The 13,603-nt window shown below is 38.4% G+C and overlaps 1 protein-coding gene and 1 long non-coding RNA gene across 2 annotated transcripts in view; one reads left to right on the top strand and one right to left on the bottom strand.

Annotated features, from left to right (window-relative positions):
- The window catches only part of LOC113501497 (LIM domain transcription factor LMO4), an 86,041-nt gene extending 76,578 nt beyond the window's left edge, over positions 1–9,463 (top strand). Inside the window, exon 5 of the mRNA XM_026882671.1 lies at positions 7,314–9,463. The gene's annotated coding sequence lies outside the window, so the exon portion shown is untranslated. The remainder of the gene's footprint in view (positions 1–7,313) is intronic.
- Positions 8,475–12,072, bottom strand: LOC113501501. Its single transcript, XR_003401292.1, has 2 exons — positions 11,835–12,072; positions 8,475–8,657 (listed from the first exon to the last, which is right to left on the bottom strand). It is a non-coding gene; the product is annotated as an uncharacterized LOC113501501 (long non-coding RNA).
- Positions 12,073–13,603: the final 1,531 nt, after the last annotated feature.

Genomic DNA, 13,603 nt, shown 5'->3' with positions numbered 1-13,603 from the left:
GACACGATGGTAAACAGGCATTGGCAATAAATTCATTATGACTTTGTTAATTTTATTTTGTGGCTGTGACGGTGACTTTTTTTTGGAAATTATTGTGTTTATATATAAATTTATGTCGTTTACTTTTTGTATGTTTGTGTGTTGGTCTTATACGAAGTATAAAAAGCTTTCTCGTAACTACGCATTTTTATTTCATTTAAAAAGTAATAATGTTTAGTAATTATATGATTTTTTGACAGATTCATAACCAGGATTCATAGTTAAAAAAACTTCTAAATGAAAAAATATAGAAATGGGAATGCTAGGAAACTTGTAACTTAATATTAAATTGAACGTAAAAGCTGTTGAAGATATAAAATATATTTTAAAGCTATACACCTCCGTGGCGTGCACTGATAAGGGCGCCCGATTAAAATGAATCACAACGGTGCTGCTAATTGGGCTGGCCTGGCGGCTCATCCAATTAGCCCGGACTTAGAAACCCGTGCCCGCAGGCCGCCGGGACCGGCGCACCCCCGCTCTAATCTACCCTGTCTGTTCCACTAATATGAACCGTCACAACCGTGTACACACTGCCTTACTTGCGGGAAACAACTGCAACTACTAAATAGACAATATTACCACTGCCATAATTCACACTAACTATATTGTTGGACCACTTTCGCCTCAGGCCCTGTTTTGACGTCTTCTTCATAATTTTTGATTTTATTTTCTATATTCCTTCTCTAAGCGTGAGTGCCCAACAATTTATGTGTATATTTCGGAATGTTGATGAAAACTCAGTTGTTTAGGCGAGGCGCGGTAACGACTCCTTTCAAGACTTCGCGACGCCTTTAATGACATCGAAGTCGGTGAGGCCGGGTTCGCGTGCGCAGTTCTTGTTATTTCTTTATTACAAAGGAGTGCCTCATTAATTTGGCAGCCCCTCAGGGTTGAGAGAGTCGCGAACCCTTGACCTCGTTCGCGAGAGCCCGCGACACTGAACCGTTCCCAAATTGAAAAGCTTACGCACCTAGCGATACATAATTAACGATCCTCATTACTCGGTAACAGACACCGCGCTCGCGCCCGGCCCCGCGCCCGGCACCGCGCGCTCGCTAGCCGCCCGCCGCGCGTCTCAACTCGCGGACTTTTCGCAAGGATTGTGCACAGCAGCCATTCTCACTAAGGAAAGCGACATAAAAGTCAAACTTAGATCATTCCAGTTCCAGACATAATTCCTTGACTCATCGTTCCAGCTAGACAGTTTCTATTATCCTTAATAGCATCCGTAAGAGTTTTAAAATGGCTCAGATAGTAAAACTTATTCTCAGGAAGTGTTCGCAGGCCGCGCGGAGCATAGTATCGGAGGAAGTTCGATATTGAATCGCGTTTTATTGGATAAATTGGATGGCAAAGCAGGGTAGCGGAAAAATCCTAATTTGTCGTGTATAATAGCAATAGGAGCTAGCGTGAAGCTGAGAGGCGCGGAGTCGCGTGAAGGCGAGGTAATTCGAAGGAGGGACCGGAGACCGCATGTAAAGAGGCTAATGAACGCAGGCTCGGCGGCCGCCGGCGGGGCAACGTGTCCGCGGACTCGTGCATTTTTAATGGCGCACGCTAGCACACTCACTATTAATATTTACCGAACACGTCAAGAGGGTGCACTTTACCTTTTAGTTAACTAGCGTCCGGCCGTTCATTAAATTTTCACGCGCGTCAGTTTCGGGCGAATTTTCCGCGGCGCTGACCGGCCGGCGCTGCCGATAACGAGGCGGACCACGCTCGTTACAGCCGGCGAGCCGCTCCCCGCGCCCCGCCAGCGCGCCGCCCGCGCGCCGCTCACAACCCGGCCAAATTTTATTAATAATAAACTGTAACTGAAACGCGGCTTTGAAGTAAGAGAGCGACTCGAACGCTCGTTATCGGGAATTATGCGAAATCCTTTGACGTATACACTTATTTCTTTAAAGTTTACGTAAGAATCTACTACGTTATTGTAACTTTACGAGTCCTTAGTAATATATCCAGTATAAGTCAAATTTCACTTTGAACGTAAAACTTATCGCAAAATTGATTTCATAAGTCTCTGTAGTAAGGGTTACCGATACTTGTGAATAATTATGTAACTAAATGTGATGGGATTATTAATGATGTCAGTTGCTTGAGTCGCAATGTGTAGGGTCATCAAATAAGATGATGTTGTCATTGTTGGCCGGTGCAACAAGACAGGCGTTGACGGCAGATGAGCGCTTATCGCAGGAGACGGCTTGATGATTAATGATCGGCCATCGAGCCGCTCCGGTGCCGGGAGCCGGCGACACCGCGCTACGACGTAGCCTCCTACCAAGCTCTACGAATCACGAGTCTATAAAAAATAAAGTCTAATTGAATATGATGGAATAAACATGAAAGCTGTATACATTTAATGATATTAATAAATCAATTGGCTGTTAAATTATATTAACATAGCCATCTAATTACACAAAAATAAAGTTTACAAGCGAAAATAATCTAAGTACGCAATCGGTGTAATATCGCAGCATTTAACCCATTATCGGTAGGGCAACACTTGTGGTATAGTGTGCGCCCAACCTGTGCGTGCTTGGCGTGCATGAATAAGCAATGAGCGCGGGCGCACGCCACGCGACAAACTGCCGCGGCGCACGCGACGCCCGCCCTACAACCGCCCGCCCTAATTTATAGCCGCCCGCCCAGCCAACACTATCACTCTTATATCTTACCTCGCCATATCTTCAGCGAGCGTCTTCTGTTTATGGCACTCACGTATTAAGCTAAATTACGAATGATACGGGTAACATTTTGGTTTGACTGTCTGTTTTAATCTACATACGTTTATTGAGACCTCAGCTCGTTACGTCACATCGCGTGTTCGTATGGCACTTAGATTGAATCAAACATGTGTCAAGTATACTTAATGGCATAAATAAATAACGTTGTTAAATTATCTGAAAATTTAATAGAAACGTTTTTATTTAATTTACACCAGTTTCCTGATACAATTGCTAAAATAAGTAAATCGTAAATATTACAAGAAGAAATTCATGTTTGAGACGTTTTTGATTTTTTGACCGCGAACTTCACATCATCCATTATTGCCGCGAAAACTTTATAAAGAACATCCTCTGCGGAGTCCATAGGTTTTCCAAAGTTCTGGCGCGATGCAATTATTTTTAAGTTGAAAACTTGACGCTTTCACATTAACCATTATTATTAATTACTTGGTCATTGTTGCTGGTACGTCTAGCCTGAACAATAGTGGGGCTAACGTAATCAAATCTTAACGTAGGAGGATGATTCAAAACAAAGCACGGCCGGACCGCCGCACGTGCTTCACAATAATCAACACGTGCAAGACAAAGGCTTACTTCATAAACCTTCGAGCGGCTTTCAATTCCCGTCAGCGCTGCAATATCGTCAAACGTCGGCGTCGGCCAACTGTTTGCCGACCGCTCGAAGCGCTGCCGCCTACAACTATTAAATTATTTAGGCCCAGTCTTGCATTGTCTCGCGAAAGTCGGTCTGGCGGGCCCCGATTGTCGTCCGATCGGGCCGAACCCACCGCCAATATAAACAGTCGTTAGTGTTGTTACAATCGAATAGGAATGTCCCGAATGTGCGAGTATCGCTCGCTAGGAATCGTTTTGTATTGAGTTAGTGCCCGCACGCGTCCCGGTGTGTTTGCTCTAGTAGTTAATGGAATGCCGATGGGCCATTGTGAGCGTGGAGGCGTTTTCTATTCAATAGCCGATATTAAATTGAACGCACATATGTACGCACAAGTTCCTTAACGGTATGCCTGTAATAACCAAAATTTGTGGTGGAAGCGGTCCTATTGTCTACGTAATAGAATATCCACTGTGCTTAAACGTATGTAGTGGGTAGCGAAATTAATGCAAATGTATTGTAATTCTGCTTGTTCTGTGATAGATAATTTTGTTGGCTCTAATTAAAATTTGTTAATTAATTCTGAGTTTAACTTTATTGCTTATCGATTCTGCATAATTTTGTGTGCTTTGAAATTTCCTTGAAATGTTCAGTTATTATCAAAATTTGTTCGACAATGGCTGTCAAATCGACCTTGTCAGAGCCTTGATTGAAACGGTATTATGCAGTTCATTATGGCTAAAGGCCTCTAATTCTGTACACACTACGCAAGCAAACAAATAATTACTAAAATCAAATTAGGAACTAGATTAACATATTGACACCGCGTATATAAAGTTTCTCATACCTTTAAATAAAAACAGATAAAAATCTAAGTATTTATAACATATCTCAAGAGAAATGCTAAATCAATTGGTCCCCATACCAACTGGCATCCGAAAATAACGTTCTCCTAATAAAACGGTTCCCTTGAACAATATCGTATATCGGTGATTACGATGCAGCCGGCGAGGTCACGCGACCCCGTGACCCACCGTGTCCCTGACCTTAGGGTAGCAGACACGAGACTATTTTTGTACTTGTACATTTTTCTCGTAGTTCGGTAAATTCATTTGTGTGACAGTTTAAAGGTTTTTCACAGTAATTGCAATTGCGATTTTAAATATACGATATTGAAAATATAGTTTTGCTTGAAACATGTATGCTTGGAATAATAGAGTAGGGATAATTATATATTGGGACATTCAAATTTGAACAAGTTATCCAGAATAATCTATACTAATATATAAAGCTGAAGAGTTTGTTTGTTTGAACGAGCTAATCTCTGGAACCACTGGTTCAAATTGAAAAAAACTTTTTGTGTTGAATAGATCATTAATTGTGGAGGGTTTCAGGCGACTAATAGGGGCGAAGATACAATGGAAAATGTGGAAAACCAGGGAAAATTATTCATCTTCGAGGGCTTCCGTTAAAAAATTCCTAACTTTTATCTTCTAACCACGCGGACGAAGTCGCGGGCAACAGCTAGTAAATAATAAATAAAAATATATTTTTTAAAACAGCACAGAAATTATACAGAAGATATGACATGAAAAGGCAAAAATTTTATTTTGCATGCCTATCCTCTAAGCTTTTTAAAATGATCTAACTTTAATAATTGTTTGTATTACAATATCGATTACCGTGCACCAGGGGTTGCGAACTGGCCCGCCACTGACCCCGACTTGCATCCCCTGCCTGATGAGGTCAGGTCAGCTGGGTCCATAACACTCGATAGCAATCTATTTGCTGTTATATGTATACGTATTTGGGTAATTACGTAATGTTACATAAGATATTTTTTATTAATTAAAATTTTAACTTCATGGTTTAAAAATCTTTTCACATAGAACAGTTAAGCGAAATTATGACCATAACAACCGAAAAATCTAAAATAACCTTGAATACATTTCTCTGTTCTCTCCCAGTAAAATTAAAATATGAAGGACTTAATTAACTCACAGTAAAAGATACAAATATGTGTGTTTGAGACCAATATCAGCCTTAAACATATTTTAACGACATGAAACTAATTTAAACGAACATATAATGAAACCTAATAGCTCCTCAGTTCACTACAAGGGCGACAAGAGTCACCACAGTACCGCTACATCGCCTCACAAATATTATGCATGTTTAATTAACGCCATTCCTAATTCATAATCCGACAGTGATAAATTAGACAGCTCCGTCCGCCCGTAATTAGGTACGCAATTATCGCGGCCCGTTTGAATTCATTAATGCTGAAAGTACCAACGGTAGGTGAACGTGATTTATTAGTCACCTCGCAGTCTTGATAGTAATTAATATCGCGTTACAATCGCCCCCTATCACCGCACACCGCACAGGTATCCCATACCGATTTTTAACACGAACGAGCGCGCCGCGTCAAAAAATTAATCAGCTCCGCAAGATCCTCATATTGTTTCCCTCGTTCTATTATTAGGCAATAAGCGTGTTTTCCGCGGCCACCGGGCGCACGTAATTGGAAACCCTATACGGCTATTTAATTTACCTAGCCGCCTGAGCCGCACCACCTGGCTCGATGGCGAAACAATTGCCGAGCGCCTAATTATATTTTAATCGCAACATGCCCCCCGCGCTGCTTGGCCCGCCAGCGCCCGCACGCGGGGGGTTCACAACACCACTAATTCATTTGTGCGGCGGGCCTCGGCCAGCGAGCTGCGAGCGCCTCAGTCCCTGTTTATTCTCATAGGAGAGTTTAGGTCTCCTAAAGCAATACCGACGCTTAAACATATTAACCAAAGCGTTTACGTGAAGGGTTTAATTATGCACTTTACGTTCTTGGGTACAATGGCGTCAAGTTAATTAAGTTCTGCTTGTTTAAAGACTTGACGTGAGTAGATTGTTGCTTTTGAATAAATTTAATTTATGCATGAAAATTCGTCATTTTTGAACGCTCGCTTCATTGTGGATGTTTGGAGGCACTACACAATAACTTACGCGAAGTTGATCAAGTGCAATAAATATTAAAGTTACAATATTGTTAGAACACTCCGTATACGCGAGCAGCTGTTGCCTTCAACTATGCCAATTGTGTGGAGGCTTTTGTGCGCGGTATTAACTATGAATCTATTATAACAATACATCCGTATCAGCCGCCGCACAAATCAATTCACTATTCATTAATATTGCGAGTACATAATGGTACACCATAATGATATTGATCAAATTACTTGTGACACATGTTATTGATACAAGTTGTTAGAACAACAGCAGTGGCCGATCGGCGATCGGACGCCTCGTGCATTGTGTAGGTAATCAATTTCGCCGCGATATGTGTGAAAAATGGAGGCGAACGGCGGCCTGCACCGGCGCGGCGGCGGCGTGATATATAGCCACTAAATGCTTTACTTACAATTACTTTAAGATATATTGGCAGACGTGGGAAACTAAATACAACATTTATATCAATGAAAAAGGCTATTTCAGCTATTCCGGCAATAAAATAACAAGAAAGTACTTACAAAGATATTGCCCGTTTCGAGAAATAATCAATTTTTGAGTAATAATTTCAAACTCGCCGGTGAAGTTTGAAGGCATCATATTGGACGTGTGATGCAATTTAGTGGTGAACTGCTCCTGCGCCCAATCTGCATTAGCATGAAAGCCTCCTTCCTCCTTGAAGCAGAGCGGGGGAGCGGCCCGCGGCGATGCTGCGCATTGGCCATTAGCGTGATTGCAGAACACCCCCTCCATCCACGAATTCTTTAGGCCTCTCATCTCATAATACTACATATTTCATTATTTATGTATGTCCTGTTCATACTCCAATCTCTCTCGGAGATTACTTGCGCAATCAACGTAATTTAGCTCAAGGTTATGTTGTGAAAGCATGTTTTAAATTGGGATTGTAATTGTTTCAGATGATGGCGTGTTCGTACCTGAGCGCGGCGGGTCGCGCCCCGGAGCCGCCGGGCGCGGCTTGCTGGACGCCACCGGCGATGTGTCCGCAGGGCCTGGAGGGGCCCTCGACCATGCCGCCGCCGCCGTACGCGCGCCCCTACAACCTGCTCAGCCTGCCGCCGGCGCCGGGCCCCTCACAAGAGCCGGCCCTGGACCTGACGAAGCCCTCATCATCCCTCAAGCCACATCTCCCGCCGAACGACGAGGAGACAGAGTGACAGTGTTGTGCCACAGACAATCTATTGGACTTGCGATTTGAACAAAATGACTACTGACTACACACAAGTCCGTCAGTATGAATTTGTTTTACGTCGATGAACTGTTAAGTTATACGTTAGTACCTATTACATATTTAATTTCGGTTGTGAAAATGGCAATTTATATAACTTTAACTTGCTATATATGTAAATTTCCATTAAATTACTGATACTTAAGAGTTGAACAGAACGAGATGTGTTAAACACAAGCGAGTTGTTTCTATTTTAAATTAAAGTGATAATGAACTGTGGAAGAGAAAAGATCAAGCATATCTTAATGTTAAAACTTATTGTTTTCAAAGCACGTTTATTAATTTTTACTTTTTATTTATATGAATTTGGTCCATCGAACAAAATGAATTTAAGCTGCGCAATTTTGTGAATACTGTTTTAGTAATTTGCGCAGTGTGATTCAATCGAACCAACAAAGAAACATTTTACAGCATTTTATTTTTAATATTAGATCGAACAATACGTGTACCTATTGTACAAGGATTATGTAATAAATAATCAATACTAGTTATGCAAGAATATCATCGTAAATATTGATTGGATGAGGTAACTTCCAGCAATATTATCTCCAAACGCAGATCTTCCAATGAATTTGTTACTCAGTTTTAGCTTATTGTCTAACGGAGGTTTCGTTAGCCAACCATCTTGCATCATTATTAACAGCCATAACAAATATCTGCTTATCGAAACATTGTCGAATCTTGCCAGAGATTGTACTTTTTACTTTAATTTTAAGTACCGCTAGAGATGTCTGCAAATTTGCTCCACGTTTTATATCAAATGCAATTAAATTTTCCTAACTTGATATTGTTATTAAACATTTGATTTAGTTATCGATAAACAACACTGGTCTTGTAGAACTGTATGATTTATTGCCTCTACAATCGATTATCACAATCGTTCGTTAAAATCAAGCAAATTTGTAGTCAGCTCGGTCATATTGCAACAACTGTGTTTCTTAGGCACGCACCCTGTGATTTGCAACCTTGCTGTGTACATAGTTCTCTCGTCTTTTGTTATTTCATTGTAAACGAGCTGTAAATCAAATGACTCGTTATTATACGTTTTTTATTGTAAATATTAGTATAAACATTATAGTTATAAGTAGACACATCTTGTACCTAAAAAGTTTGGGCGCAAAACTTCGTAGCAATAATTTTGATGCCAACATCTTTGAAGTTTTAAATTCAAGTTACTAACGGTCTCTGTATATATTGATCTACGTTTTACCAGTTGTTCGATTTTAAATGTATACAGTAAATGTATATACGTAACCTTAAACGCTAACATTCCTTTATATGTGAATCTGTAAGTAAATCGTTGCATCTATCAATTCCATATAAATATCTGATCAATAGTGTACGCTCGGTGTTACGTCGAAGTAGTGTATTCTTTATATCAATGGCATTAGTCAATTTGTGGTTTATAAATTATTTTAATTCGAATTCATTAGATCTTTAATGAAACTGTATGTGCTTAGATGTATTACTGACATTGAAGATATGATGACCGGCATACAATATAATGTTAGCGTTTAGTGAATCTTGCCATCACGATATGTTTAATTTACGGAAAACACCACAGACTTGGGGTGAGTGACTGCTGCTAGAGAAATAACAACATCAAGGGTTGACCGAAGTGCTAAATTGTTAAAATGGCTGTTTTAAGGCCTTTGTATTATAGAGTATTAAAAGGTCACCCTATAACGTATAGTCACACCCAAAGCCTGTGGCGGTTTGTTAGAGCGACAGTTATGGTGTTACCAGTACACAAAGAAAGAACATAAATACCTAGCCTAAGAGAGCCGGTGACAGGAGGAGAAAATAAAATTTTGTAAATTATTTACTTTGTTTCAATTTTTCATAAACCCTAATAATAGTAATGCACACATCCACACCAACACATCCTAGGTACACTTTAAATTTTAAAGGATGTTCTTTTTTTAATTATTGAAAAAAAAAACACTCAAATAACTTGCAATGCCTTGCTTATGATGAAGTAAAAACCTGAAAACTAGGTAAAAGAGGGATACAAATTCAGATAAAAAATCAAATCGCAAAAGGCTTTGATGATCGCGTCATTGATGAAAATAAGTCCTATTAACGTCCTATTTAACTATAAAATTCGTAACCAAAAATAAATAGAACATTTTCTTTAGTCCATCTGTCAGATCCTTATCTTTGTATCTTTCTTAAATTATTGAAACAATTTTTTGTTGTTTTAAAAGAACTGCACATATTTTTAAAAGTAAATTAGTCAATTTAATACCTGTACCACGTTCTTAATTTACTTATCAACAATACTAAAACAGTTAGTACACAATTCATCCTCTACATTAATAAAATACAAGCAGTTACAAGTAAATATCTTCAAAAACATTACACACTACAAACCTAGTTCTCACGCCCGTCGGAATGTGGTACGGGGGCTGTGCTGAACCCCATTCCCACGACCCCATGGAATGGACACTAACGATCTATGTTGTATGTTGGGGAAAATTGGGATATATATATATCTATACTAACATAAAAAGCTGAAGAGTTTGTTTGTTTGAACGCGCTAATCTCAGGAACTACTGGTTCAAATTGAAAAAATCTTTTTTTGTTGAATAGACCATTCATTGAGGAAGGTTTTAGGCTATATACCATCACGCAGCGACTAATAGGAGCGAAGATACAACGAAAAATGTGGAAAAACAGGGCAGGTATAAAATACCATAACTTATATCTTCTAACCACTCGGACGAAGTCGCGGACAACAGCTAGTTATATTATCTATATGTAGACGAAACTTTTTGAAGGGAGAAATTGGATTTTGCTACATACAGAATTATAAGTAGGTAAGTAAGAGCTAGTTAAGTAATAAGATATCAATTTTTAATTGAAGATTTGTTTCATTGGATACGAAAATAAATACTAGACTATGTAAATTTATCTACAATTGTGTTTACGACTCACCTACTTACCTGCAGACTAGTTTTTATTTAATAACTCGTGCATTAAAGTATTGCATCCTTGTGTCGCGGAGGAGTCATATACTTTCAAGTCACATGCACAAAGACACCCAGACTCAGAACAAGCATTCGTAGATCACGCAAATGATTGTCCTACGCGCGGACCGAGCCCGCGACACGTCGTATTAAGGCGTTTTGGCGTGGTAACCTCAACCCCTCGGCTATCCGAGCAGTCAAACTACAGATAATTAATCTAATAGTAGTAAGTGACAAAATATTAATCGTGAGTCAGTCTCAAGTCTCAAGTTTTAATAAGATAAAAAATATGTGTATGTAAGCTACTGAATTGAATTGAAAGCTCTCAAAAGAACCATCAAAACATGCGTCCAACTAAAACGAAGTGACAAACAACAAAAGGTAACGAAAAATAAGCAAAAAGGATGAATATTCCCTTAAAATTATATTTAATTTTATTTAAATTAACTTCAAGTCAGACATTCGAAAAAATAAAGCAGGCACAAGGAGTAACGTTCACTTCGTTGGATTAAAAATCAAGAAAACATCTGGACGGAATGTTTAACATTGCAAATTGAACGATTATGTAAACAAGCTACTCTGAAGCCTTTTTTGACGATGTCATGACAAAATAAGGACGAGATGCTTAATTAGAATTCAACAATATTTCGATTTTATCTTTGTTTGAGGGGAAGAAAAAATGAATTAATGCAGCCTTGTGGAAACAATTCGGTGTTTTCCGTATATGAATTAGGATAACACTTTGTAACAGAACTGGAAAATGAACTTAACTTTTCTGTAAGGTATTTAAACGATTATAACCCTGGTAATTAATTAATTAAATGTTTATTAATCTTTATAAGAGAATGACCAAGATCACGAAAGAAAAATCGCTTTACACCAAGAATCAGGTGGACGAGAAAGGCAAGAGAGAGAGAATAGAAAATAAAAAAGGGATATAAAACGAGAGAGTGGGTAATTGAAGGATGATGATGATGCAAAATAACATAAATGCATTAAAAAGGTAACTGGTTCTTATAGCTTCTCTTAAGTTAGAAATCAATATTAAATATTCGAATTAATATAGACTTTTTTAATATTTCACGGGGACGAGCCATAATTTTACTAATAACAACTGTATTCCTATTAAACTACATAATCTGTTACGATGTAAACCATATAATAAACTATTACCATAATTGTCTACTTAATTAAGACAAGCAAAAGAAAACAACTTCATTTACCTTATTCAGACTACTTAATACGAAATGCAAAAACAATGACATACATTCCCACGTTTAACAAAATAATTCCCACTGGCAATGCCAACTAATTTGTGAAGTGAAGAAAACCATAAAATAAATTAACGAACGTAAAAGGATGTTAAGAAATTACAAATCTCATTCCACTGAGTTGTTTAACATTTAACAATAAAACATGGCGCGTCTTCCCAAAGACAACGAAACAACTAATTTCAATGAATTCCATTTTTGAATTTTGAATATGTTCTTTTTTATTTTTGATGTTATTCTTTTCGGCCATTATGTGATAAATCTGTGGACGCGTTCACGTTACATTGAGTTGCGTTCAATGATTCCACATGAAGCTCACCGAACTGCGTTTGAATCAGGCTGTAATCTGAGCCGAACCTCTATATCATATCGGCCGTATTTGGCGCCCGTACCATGTTTCATAGTTATGTCAATTGATGGGCTTTTTAGAAGTAATCGATGACTGTCGATCGTTTTGACGTTATTCTTTTCTTATTACTATTTTAATTCGCGTTTATGCAATAGATAGGTTTTTTTTTGAACAAGCACTGTTTTAATGGGTGTAATATTTTGGCTTCTTAAGTAATGAAAATAAGTAAAAAAAAATTATACATTTAATATGAAAGTACTAAAAAAAAAAGGACTTAAGTAAAAAAATACAGATAAAAATTAAAACTTAATATATATATTTTTAATAACGCGGCCTATTCTTATAAAAATGCCAATATCGTACAAAGTCAAAAGTATTTTTAACGTGATATAAAATCGAGAACTAATATTAAGTCCCGCAATGGAGTGCACAGAGGAAAGCGCCTCACGCCTGCTGGGCACGAGTTTGGTCTGACAATTGGATTATCTTGTTGTGCCGGCAAGTATTTCACAACAGAAAAATATTATCGAAATAACTTCCGCCTGATAGTTCATTTTAAATAAGCTTTCTTTTTCTATAAACGGAAGCAGGGAATGGTAATAAAAATTGTTGTGAGTTAAGATATTTTTATTCGATCAATATTTTAAATTTAATTTGCGTAGGAGTCTTTTTCCAATTTAAAAAGTAGCCCGGGATACTAAACTCCTTGGTGTAACTTTTAAAGGTTCCTGAATACAAATGTGGGTATAAAAATACTTTGAAAATAACGACGCAAAACATTTAAATATGACATACATTCATATAAAAATAAGCCTAAACAATATTTCCTCATTTGTATTGTTAGCTATTATTTAACTCGGTAATTAATAACTTGACCTATAAGCAAACAAATGACTTTCCTTTACAAAAAAAAAACTCAGTGCAAATACAGTGGAAATTTTGATTTAATTTTCAATACATCTCATTAACAGACATCCGAGGCGGTGAGCCCAGGGGTTTTGTCACAATTTATCCGCCGGCAGGACCAATTACGCAGCCAGGCTTCCTTCCTGATAGACGCACCATCAAATATGTACCTCGGCCTTTTGCGAGAAATGGCGAAAAATACCGAGAGGTCTGAGTGACGTGCGGACACGAGTATGAATGAATGATGGGCGGCATACACGGGAGACTAATCAATAGACTCGCCTGCAGGCTACCCTGCAATATTCACGTTAGTAATGGCCGACCACCACTCGCCAGCGAGACTGTGGCCCACGAAACACGCGGCGGGACACACGTTTGTGTTTCAGGTTCAAGTTATTAAGTTTTACAACAACGTTGAATCACCTTTTTAACTTGTATATTGCTTGTAGTCGATATGAAATTACGT

This window comes from Trichoplusia ni, chromosome 15, assembly GCF_003590095.1.
Source record: "Trichoplusia ni isolate ovarian cell line Hi5 chromosome 15, tn1, whole genome shotgun sequence".
NCBI lineage: Eukaryota > Metazoa > Arthropoda > Insecta > Lepidoptera > Noctuidae > Trichoplusia > Trichoplusia ni.
The sequence above is the reverse complement of the archived record's forward strand: the minus strand, read 5'-3'. Positions and strand labels throughout refer to the sequence as shown.